Source organism: Chelonia mydas, chromosome 6, assembly GCF_015237465.2.
Source record: "Chelonia mydas isolate rCheMyd1 chromosome 6, rCheMyd1.pri.v2, whole genome shotgun sequence".
NCBI classification, from domain to species: Eukaryota; Metazoa; Chordata; order Testudines; family Cheloniidae; genus Chelonia; species Chelonia mydas.
Window position 1 is genome coordinate 131,067,022 of NC_051246.2, and position 10,405 is coordinate 131,077,426.

Consider the following 10,405-nt stretch of genomic DNA (forward strand, 5'->3'; position numbering starts at 1 on the left):
AGTAAGTGCCCTTTTAAGTGAAGGGAAGATTGTTACCAGGTGGCCAAATTTTTGTGCTGGAAAAGTGCGGAGGCAAATCCAGGGTATTTTGTCAGCAATAAACACTGAGAAACTGGCAAGCGGTTTATGTTGAAAGAGAGGCACTTGCTGTCTGACAGCATCCTGTGACCTTAGCTCCGTCGCTCCTAGAGATAAATGATGCACAGTAGGTGCTGTCTGTCTCTTTGATGGACAGTGATGTAATCCTCTGCCAGCTGCTGATGGACATTCGTGGCAAACTGCCTTTTAACTGCTCTAGTGGCTTATTCTGGATGTCGGCTGACCAGCACCCCCCTTCTTTGTGGCAGTGTGGGTGTTAAGACTTCAGTATATCTTTTTCTAAATACGTCTTTTTCTGATAGGGCAAAGTTCTGTTTCATTTGCATTTCTCAGTTTAAAAAACCACCCTGGCCAAAACTACCATGCTGTGGAGCGGAGTGTTGCAGCCCCTGCTAGCTGGGTCTGCCCTCCCGCAACGGGGAACAGATCCCTGTTTAACTTGATGTTCTGGAAAATGCAGTGGTGACAGGTGTGAGAACCTGAAAGAGTCATGTTTTCCTGGTCTAGGCGTATGTGCTCAGATGAGTTTTCACCCATTTGGATTAAGGCTTTAGTTGTGTAACTGGCTATTCAGGTGTGCAACAGCCTGATTTGCATATGTGATCACTATGCAAATGAGGCCCGGAGAGCAGTCTTTCTGCTGTCCAGGGCATACAGCTGTGCCTGGTGCCTGTGCAAGAGGCAGAATGGGCAAGGATCTCTGCACCCTCTTTCGCGCCTTGTGCACCCGTGCAAGGGGTCAGTCACAATCTGGCCTATAAGTGGAATGTCCCCAGGGCTCTGGGGCTAACCCCCCCCCCCCCCCCCCGGCCCCACCCTACCCTTTTTGTGACAAGTGCCTGGGGTCTTGCCGTTACACCTCTGCTGAAATGGCGCTTCCAGCACTGCTCTGTGCTGCAGCATTGATGTAGCAATGTCTCAGAGGGAGAAGTGTCAAATGCTGACCCACCAGTATACCAGCTGGGCTGCCTTTAGCCCCAGGCAGCCCAGCCCAGCTTATCTTGTGATAGCTGATGAGATCTGAATAACACCAGGCTTGCTGGCAGAGCTGCATAGGAAACCCTAGGCAGTCCCTGTCCTCAGCGCACCTGGCTCCAGCTGGGATTGCAGTATTATTCCTCCAAGTGCTATATTTACCCACCTCTATTCTCCAAGAGACTCTGCTGGGTTTCCTCTCAGCATGGGAGCCCTTAGGGCTAGATTTGCAGCTAAATTCTTGCCTCTCAGTGGTTGCATAGGGCCTGATACTTAGCGGTACTGAGCAAAGAGACACCCCTGGGGGTTCAGCGCCTGCACTCCCTCTGCATCCCAGCCGGTGGGGCTGCTGTGGCTCAGGGTGCCGGCTGCGTGAGGAGGGATTTCGTACGACTGCCCCTGTGATAAGGAAGGGTGGAATGCAGAGGATTGGGCAAGACCCTAGCCAAAACTGCCGCTCTGTGGAGCTGTGTGTTGAAGCCCCTGCTAGCTTGGTCTGCCATCACACAACGGGGAACAGATCCCTGCGGGCGTGTAGTCTGAATGCACAGCTCCCATGGGAGAGACGCAAGGCTGTCTCCCCCATCCAGCCTGTAGATTTGCTGCCTGCTTCCCTGGTACAGGGAACGGCTTCTCACAGATGTTCGGAAGCCCTGGTTTACCATCGTTCATAAATGCACCAGCCTCCCGTCCCAGCTCGAACGTCTGCACTGCAATTAAACTGCCCCTTGGCCCGAGCCCCACGAGCCCAGGTCAGCGGGCATGGGCCAGCTGCAGCTGTTTCATTGCAGTGCAGACACGTCCTATGTTACTGCCGGGCCAGAGCCAGCTGCTCTCCCAGGGCACTGGAGCACTGCTCAGGCACCCATGTTCTTCCCACAGAGCTAAATTGTGTCCTGGTAGCAGGGAACTAGGAGCAGGGCTCCTGTCAGCTCTGTTCCTTCTCCTGCGGTGATAGCGCTGAACAGAATCTCTTCATTTACTGCAGAATGAAACAACCTTCCTCCTAGATTCATAGATACTAAGGTCAGAAGGGACCATTATGATCATCTAGTCTGACCTCCTGCACAACGCAGGCCACAGAATTTCACCCACCCTCTCCTGTGATAAACCTCTCACCTATATCTGTGCTATTAAAGTCCTCAAATCGTAGTTTAAAGACTTCAAGGAGCAGAGAATCCTCCAGCAAGTGACCCGTGCCCCATGCTACAGAGGAAGGCGAAAAACCGCCAGGGCCTCTTCCAATCTGCCCTGGAGGAAAATTCCTTCCTGACCCCAAATATGGCGATCAGCTGAACCCTGAGCATATGGGCAAGATTCATCGGCCAGATATTACAGAAAATTCTTTCCTGGGTAGATTCACTCCGAGCTTGGGGAAAGTCGGGCTGAGTGCGCCTTTCCGCCTGGGCCTTGGGGCGAAGTCCGAGCAGACAGCTCCGGCAAGGTGGGAAGGCTCGGGAGGAGCTGGAGCCATTTGTAGTGAATAGTGGAGTTAGTGGTGAATTGGGGGGTGTGCACAGGGAGTCGGGGGCGCTGGTGCTCGTGCCCAGGCTCTGTGGCCTATTCTGTGAGCCTTGGTGGGATTGTGCTGTGAAGGCCCCAGCCTGAGCTGGGGCAGTGCAGAACCAAAGTGCCCCAGCTTGGCACAAGCCCTCCCCGAGCTTCCCGGTGCCCAGGGCTGCGTGCACGCTCTGCAGCCCTGTGGAAAGGGCAGGCTGCTCCCCAGCCTGGCCCGTGGGGCGCGTGGGCTGCAGGGTTGAGCTGGTTCCTCCGGGGTGCTGGGACTGAGCAGCCCCACGAGCGCAGGCCGTGCTGTTGGTGCTGGCGCTCTCCCCGGCTGCACAAGGGAAGGAGTAGGCTCTGTATGCCCATTGCTGGGGCCTGGCACACGCTGACCTTGCCCTTTCCATGCCCCAGCTGCCCTGCTTGCCAGGTGCTCATTTACCTGGCGGGGCCATTGTGGGCCAGATCCTGCGTCCATTCTGAACCCTGCCCCACAGTGCCCTCATCAGCTGCCGTGCAGTTAGGGGGCGTTTGGAAACAGAGGCCTGGGCCCAGTATCTGTCCAAGAAATGCAGAGCGTTCAGCGACTGAGCCGTCTGGCTCTGCTGTGGACATGGGGCACTTTACAGCAGCGCTCCTGGCAGCCGTGGGCTGGCTCTCTTCCTCAGGGCGTCCCCGTCCCTCCCGGCTCCCTGCCTGAGCTTGGTAACGTCCTATAACCCCTGTGGGGTGCAGCCTGCTCCTGTCCAAGCAGGTGCCCAGCCAGCCCCACGGGCAGTGATGGGCATAGCCGGGGTCTGACCCATTGACAAAGGGATCAGGCGCACCGCCCCTGCTCCTCACCCTGTGCCAGCTGGAGCCGTGCTGGTTGCCTGGCAGAGCAGGATACGGGCCTCCCTTGGTGCAGCAGATAGGACCAGGCAGGTCTCCCTCTGGCCCTTGCCCTTGAGGCCCTGACTTCCCCTGGCACCGGGGCTGGCTGCGTGTACCGTGAGGAGCGACACACGGGGGGGTTTGTCTTGGAAGCTGGGAACACGCTGAGTGAAAACAGTCTGGCTGCACAGGAGAAGCTGCCATCTGCTTTGTGGTGAGTGGCATAGAAAGTGGGAGAGCAGGGGTGTGAACGGGGAGGTGAGTTGGGGGCATGGTGAAGTGAGGGTGATAGGGGGAGGAGCAGGGGGAGGGCACGAGGCAGGCAAAGCGGGGGTGGGGTGTGTGTGTGTGTGTGGGCGAGGCGGGGGTGTGGGCAGGGCGAGGGGTGGCGTGTGGACTGGGGGCATGGGCTTACGAGATGGGAGGAGGCGTGTGTGATGTAGGGGATGGAGTGTGAGGTGGGCGGAGCAGGGGATGGTGTGCCAAGCAGGGGTGTGAACGGGGCAGGATGAGTGCATGGGGGGCGGGTGATGTGTGAAATGGGGGTGGCGTGCAAGGTAGGGGTGTGGAGCTTGCGAGGTGGATGTGTGGGGTTTGTGAATGGGGGGGTGGTGTATGAGGCAGGGGTGTGAGGCGAGGTACACAGCCTTCTTTTGTGTTTGAATTCCATGCAGTTTGTCACACTTTCACTGAGTGCTACTTTATTCTCACCGTTGAAGTTGTTAGTAGCTGGTTTGTTGGGTACGAGACTCTCTGCTGCGCGGGACCTGATTCTTAATGCACGTGCCGCCTGAATCGATCTCCACTGCTGTGCAAGGCCCCAGCTGTTACCAGGGGCACGGGTTTGAATGACCCCCTGCCTGGGGACCGCCTGGTGCCGCGTGCTGTCCAGAAACTTTGGGAGAGACCGTCTTGGGAGGGGCAGGTCCAAGTGCTGACAGCTGGAATAGACCAGACAGACAAAGGATGGGGAATTGGGAAACTGAGGCACAGAAGCGAAGTGACTTGCCCAAGGTCAGTGACTGTTGTTAAGCTGAACACAAGAAGCCTGATGCTTTATTTATTAGATCTGGTTATTTTGATTTTTTTGCTGTCTGAGAAACATCTTTTGTTTGAACTGTGTCTAGAGTGTGTCTCAGACTATACCCTCTTGCTATAGGACTACAAGGCATCTTATTTCATATTAGCTAGTTAGTTACTAGTATATTGTGTAGATACAGACTTTTGTCTAACGACTAGTCAAGATGATTTGAGGAGAACCTCTTCTTGTGGTGTAGTTTTACATAAACCAGAAATACCGATTCTCCATAGCTGTGCAGGGGGGCTGGAACAATGTTTATAGTGGGGGTACTGAGAGCCATTGGACCAAACTGTAAACCCTGGATATGATGGAAACCTCTTCAAGCCAGGGGGTGTGGCAGCCCCCCCAGTATTCCTAGTTCCAGCCCCTGTGTAGCTCTGAAACATGAGAAGTTGCCCGATAACTGTATTATGTCTTTGCAGTGATTAGAGTGGGGAAGGGTTGCGCTTTCCCATTTGAACAGGAATTCAGTTACCCCTGTAACAGTGAAGTGATCAGGAGGGAAGCTTGAAATATACATCAAAGTGAATTTAATCAAGGCAATGCTAAAAATAAAAAGGCCTCCTCACAGAGCTAATAATACTAATAAAAAAAATCCCAGCAGGATAAAAAGAGTTCTCTGGAACCCCCCAGCACTAACACGCTGAGCTGGCCACAGATACCATCCTCAAAGGCTCCTTAGGAATTGGAAGAGAACTTTTCAAGCTGGAGAAGGGTTGGTAGTTTTATCTATTCCTTTGCTGGTTAATTATTATTATTATTATTATTTTTTTTTGGAGCTGTCCATTGCCAGTGGTGGCTGGGGGTAAAAGGAGTCAACATGCCAGGAGGTGGCTCACTGGGCCGGGTGGCTCCACCATGTCACATGCCGCTGGCACCAGTGACTAGTTGTTCTTTGTGAAATCACCATTAACTTTGCTTTATGAATGGGGCGTCGCAGCCCTTGGGTGTAGATTTGTGGAACCAAACCGCATCAAAAGCCAGGTCCTCTCCTGGATTATAACTGGCTTTGTTAACATGGCACAGCAGGACTTGCACATAAACGTGCTAAAAACTGCATGTCTTGTTGGGACCATTACATTTATCTAGGGTCCTTCTGTGGCTTTGTCGCCCTTGTATCTGAGCACCTCGTGCTGTTGAATGTATTTCTCCTCACAATGTCACCGAAGTGGAAGGGACCTCGAGAGATCATCTAGTCCAGTCCCTGGCATGCAAGGCAGGACTAAGGATTATCTAGACCATCCCTGACAGGTGTTCGTCTAATCTGCTCTTGTCCTTGTGAAGAATTGTCCCCATTGTACAGGTGGGGAAGGAAGCCACAGAGTGGCTAAGGGACTCCCCAAGGTCACATAGACAGTTGCTAGCAGAGCAGGGAATTGAACTCGTGTTTCCCAAGTCCCACCTTAGCACCTGACCCACTGCACCAGCCTGCCTCTTTAAACCTGGGCAGCAGGCAACGAGAGCTTTTCCAGGGCAGGGCCCAATCCCCTCCTGTCCTGCGGATGTTGATCGGCTGTTGAAGCCGACAGGACTACTTGTCCAAGTGAGGTGAATAGGAGTGTGGCCCAGCGGTGATCATTCTCGCCTGGGTCCTGTGTTCGGGAGTGGGTTGTAAATGCAGCTCCGAGGTGGAGAGCACTTGGCTTCATTTGCATCCCTTTAAATCTTGTCACCCTGGTCTGTTGGGGGACCAGCCTCCATTGCTCTGCTGTGTAGTGGGTGGGGGGCAGTGAATTTCGGTGCTTGTGAAGGTGAGAGACAGCGGTAGGGCTGCTGCGTGCCTGGCAGTTGCTCCCATCGCACCTGACAAGTGCGTGGCAGCACCGCCCTCCCTGCTGAGTGGGGGCTGCAGAAGGGCGGCCCTCTCTTGTGGACAAATGCCCAGTAGAGACTAGACTGCAACCACCACCACCACATCGCTGGTAATATTGAACGGTCTCCACGGGGGAAAGGTTTCTGCCTGCTCTCCTCACCACCTGTGGCAGCCGTGAGCCAGTGGACTCAGAGACATTCCCAACTACTGCTGACTCGCTGCGTCTCCGTCTCATTTACCCCTTCTGCAAGGTGGGGCCCTGCTCTGCAGTCCCCTGTGCACAGAGCTTTGCGTCCAGGTGGCGCCCTGTGCTCCCTCTGATTATCAGCTCCTGTGATGGGGAAGGCCGGCTTGCGACTGGCTCTGGCTGTAGCGTCTCGGGGCCGGACTGTCCCTTAGTTCCGTGTCAGTACACACCCAGAGCAGTGGGGTCCTCATCCGTGAGCAGGGCTTCTACGTGCTGCGGTAACGCAGGATAACTGCGGGGGTGCAGCATGCTCCCCGACCGCGCACACGTGCTCCTCGAGCAGGGCCCGTTACGTAGCTCAGCTCTGAAGGGCCCGGGTTGCTGTGATGCACGGAGCCTTTCCTGTCCATTGCAGCGATTCGAGACGGCACACCTTGAAACGGAAGGCCGCGCAGACAGAGCTCGCTGGCGGCAGGACCTTCCTTCAGGAGAGGGATGGAAACACAGTTGCTCTAATGCCAGCATTGCCAGGGTAACTGCCCAGGTGCTTGCGCCCCCCCCGCCAGTGTCCAGTGGGGTGTTTACACAATGCACATGCCTGCTAGGGTGCATTGTCAGCTGGTTACCGAGGGGGGAATATTAGGAAAGCATTAAAACCTCCCACTAAAATCGTGAGAACTCAGCACAGTCGCACTCAGGCTTTGTAGGGTAACCAGTATTAATGGTACCCGGGGGAATGGGGTTGGGAGGCAGCAAAAGCAGGGGCAGGAGGTTTTCTGCGTGCCTAGATACGCTAGTGGAACCTCTGTTGCCACAGGGCCTTTGTTTCCATTCCACCAGCTCTGGCAGCTCCAGGACTGCCTGCGAGAGAGTTGGTGACTCGCTGAGTTTCCTCTGGTCCCAGCCCAGCCAACAGCTGCCCCGAATGCTTGCGGGGCGGACCCTTCAGAGAGTCACGCTCCGGAGGGAGGCGCCAGGCTTCTGGCAGAAATGGGAAAGGGGGGTCCCAGGCATGCAGCCCGAGGAAGGGATGGGCTGCCCCCATTCTGCACCAGGAGCCTGTTAGGAAAAGCTGCTTCAGAAGGGGAGGGGCAGGGGGCCTGGCGACTCTGGGGAGCCCTGGAGCGAGGAGGCCCCCTGTATCCGTGAGAATTGGGGGGGGGTTTCCAGGCACAGTGAGCGGGTGCAATGGAGCTCAAGGGAGAGAGGGAGGCGAAGGGAGCAGCCAGGCGTGAAGGTCAGGCAGAGCATGGGGCCAGTCTCCACCGCTCAGCTCTGGAGTGCTGCCCAGGAACTGCTGAGCTGCGGGTCAGGCCCTCAGCTGGTGGGAATTGGCACAGCGCTGCGGGGATGCTGGAAAGCTTGATGCTACTGCCCCAGTGTTGCCAGCTTGTGTGTGTTTTTGATCAGAAGTCTCTGCATAGTTGGTGTTTTTCATAAAGCCCCAGTTCATGGATGCATGTGAATATGAGAGGCTCAACTTTCATTAAATCAAGGACATGCCTAGCCCTCCTGGTTGTAGAGGAATGATTGACAACATGACCCCAGAAGGCAAATGAAAAGAACCCCACATTTATCATTTTTAAAATCTCATGATTTGTGGGGTCCACCTCCTGGTGGTTTGGGGGTGGCCGTACTGCAGCTCTGAGAACTGGACCCATGGCTGGAGACCTGTTGTAAGGAGCATGGGCCACAGCTAGCATCAGCCTTTCAGGAAAAGTGGCTTCCTCCTATCGTGACTTCAGCAGAGCTACACCCCTTTATTCTAGCTGAGGATCAGGCTTTTTGTCTGAGTCTCTTTCACTGAACTTGTATACCTGGGGTATTCACCAAGCTGCTCCCAGGGGGTGGCGTCCTTTCTTTCTATTCTCATGGCGGCTCGGATCCCTGGTCATGGACCCAAACACGGAACAAAAGGCTGGTCACTGCTCCAAGGAACTTACAATCTAAGTGTAAAACAAGAGAGCGGCTGGCTACAAACAGACAGGGGAATCCAAGTAGACGGTATTGCTCAGGCGGTGGTGTCTGCACATTAACAGCCTAAACGTTGCTTACAAAACACAACAACTTGACATCGTGACAAAGGAGAGTTGTGTGACCTTACTCTGGAACAGCTGTTTTCTTACAGATCTGAGCCGTTGGAGCACTGTCGTGGGGCCGATGCACCTCGTGGGGGCGGAGGAGAGGTGTGTCACAGCCCCGCGATCGAGTTTGAAGAGGAGCCCCGGGTCTCAGGGCTGCGTGGCTCAGGGGCCTCAGTCCTTAATGTGGCTCTTGATAGCAGGGCGGTGCGGCCTATCGGCAAAAATCAATACTAACGCCCCTGCTGTCAGGGCAGTGCGGCCCAGTGGCCAGCGTCAATGATTTAGCCCCTGCTGTCACGGCAGTGTGGCCCAATGGCTGGAGTCCATATTACTGGGGAGCGGGGCCACCACCCCGTGGTGGGTAGTGGCCAGGATAGGGGGAACCAGGCCCACCCTCTCCACTGGGTCCTGACCCAGGGCCCTGTTGGTGGTGGGTTTCCTCACCACCAACTCAGCGTGGGTCCAACTGAAACACACCGAGCCTTGGTCCGGTTCTGTCACCGTTTCCCTGCAAAACCTCCCTGGGTCACTTCCTACCCGAGTCTCTGGAGTCCTCCAGCTCTGGGATTCTCTGGTCTCTCCCCTCGCCGCGGCATCCCCTGCCTGTATGGCAAGGTCCATCTCTGACTGGCTGGCCTCTGCCTTGGAGTGCAGGCAGTCCTCTCCCAGGAGCTGGTGACACACCTCCTTCCCTGCCGGCGGTCAGCCCAGACTGAGCTGCTCTGCTGGCTTTTATATCCTGCCTCCAGCTGGAGCATGCCCAGCAGAGCCGGGTGGCGGTGGCCTCCTCGGCTAAGAGAGAAGGGTTAACCCCTGCTGTACCAGTGTGGGGCTGATACACCCCGTCACAAGCACATCTATTCATTTGTGCCATTATCCCAGGAAGTCCAGGTGCAGGGCTATTGGTTTATGATCACACTGAGAAGACTATAAATGGTTGAAGACAGCAATGCCAGCTCTCTGTTCTGGCAATGAAAAGACCTGCAGACATTACAGAGTTAAAAAATAAATAATAAAGCTTGTGAAACATGAGAGATGATTCTTCAGACATCTCCCCCCCCCCCATTACCCCAGTCCCATATTGTTTCTTTCTGCCTTGGGATATCACATTTGATCTGCATTCAGATTATTGCGGGATAAAAAAGTCTCTCTGGTCTAAGTTGAAGTGACAGACCGTGTCACATTCTGTCACCCTCTATTTCCAAGAGGCAAAGGAGAAATAGAGTGAGAAAATGGAATAATCATTTTAATGCTCCCCCCAGAAATTGGAACGTGAGCTGGGACATGTGGGTAATTTGTGAGATGTGGAGCCGGTGTCGGGGTGTGTTCAGCTTCAGCAGCTCTTCTCCATGCTGTCGAGTTCAGAGCGGTCGCATGGCGTGTGCTTGGAATCCGAACGCTGGTGAACAAGCCTCTACGCGAACCTGCTCCTGTTCTCTTGGGAGCCAGATGTGGCCCAAACAGAGTGTTACTAGCGTGCTCTATGTCTGTACATATGTACATAGTTGTTAGCAGCTAAGGAGCCTGGAGATGGTGCTCAGGAATACATAGCATAGTTTCTGGGCTGTCTAGGACCAATAAAACGTCTTGTTGTGAATGGCAAATGGGTTCCTGTGGCAGCGCCAACCAACCACTCTTTCAAGGGAGTATTTTTGAGTCCCACTATCTTTTCTGAGAGAGGGAGAACCTCCTCCTTGTCTCCGAACACACACACTTTCCAGATGACTTGGAAGTGCTTGGGGCAAAATGCTCCTCTCAGTTATGTCACTATGACACCATGAATCTTCATG

The 10,405-nt window shown here is 54.7% G+C and overlaps 1 long non-coding RNA gene across 1 annotated transcript; it reads right to left on the reverse strand.

The window, feature by feature from the left end:
• Nucleotides 1-4,029: 4,029 nt before the first annotated feature.
• LOC122466430 lies at nt 4,030-9,319 on the reverse strand. The gene is made up of 3 exons (XR_006291892.1): nt 9,153-9,319; nt 8,349-8,477; nt 4,030-4,391 (listed from the first exon to the last, which is right to left on the reverse strand). It is a non-coding gene; the product is annotated as an uncharacterized LOC122466430 (long non-coding RNA).
• Nucleotides 9,320-10,405: the final 1,086 nt, after the last annotated feature.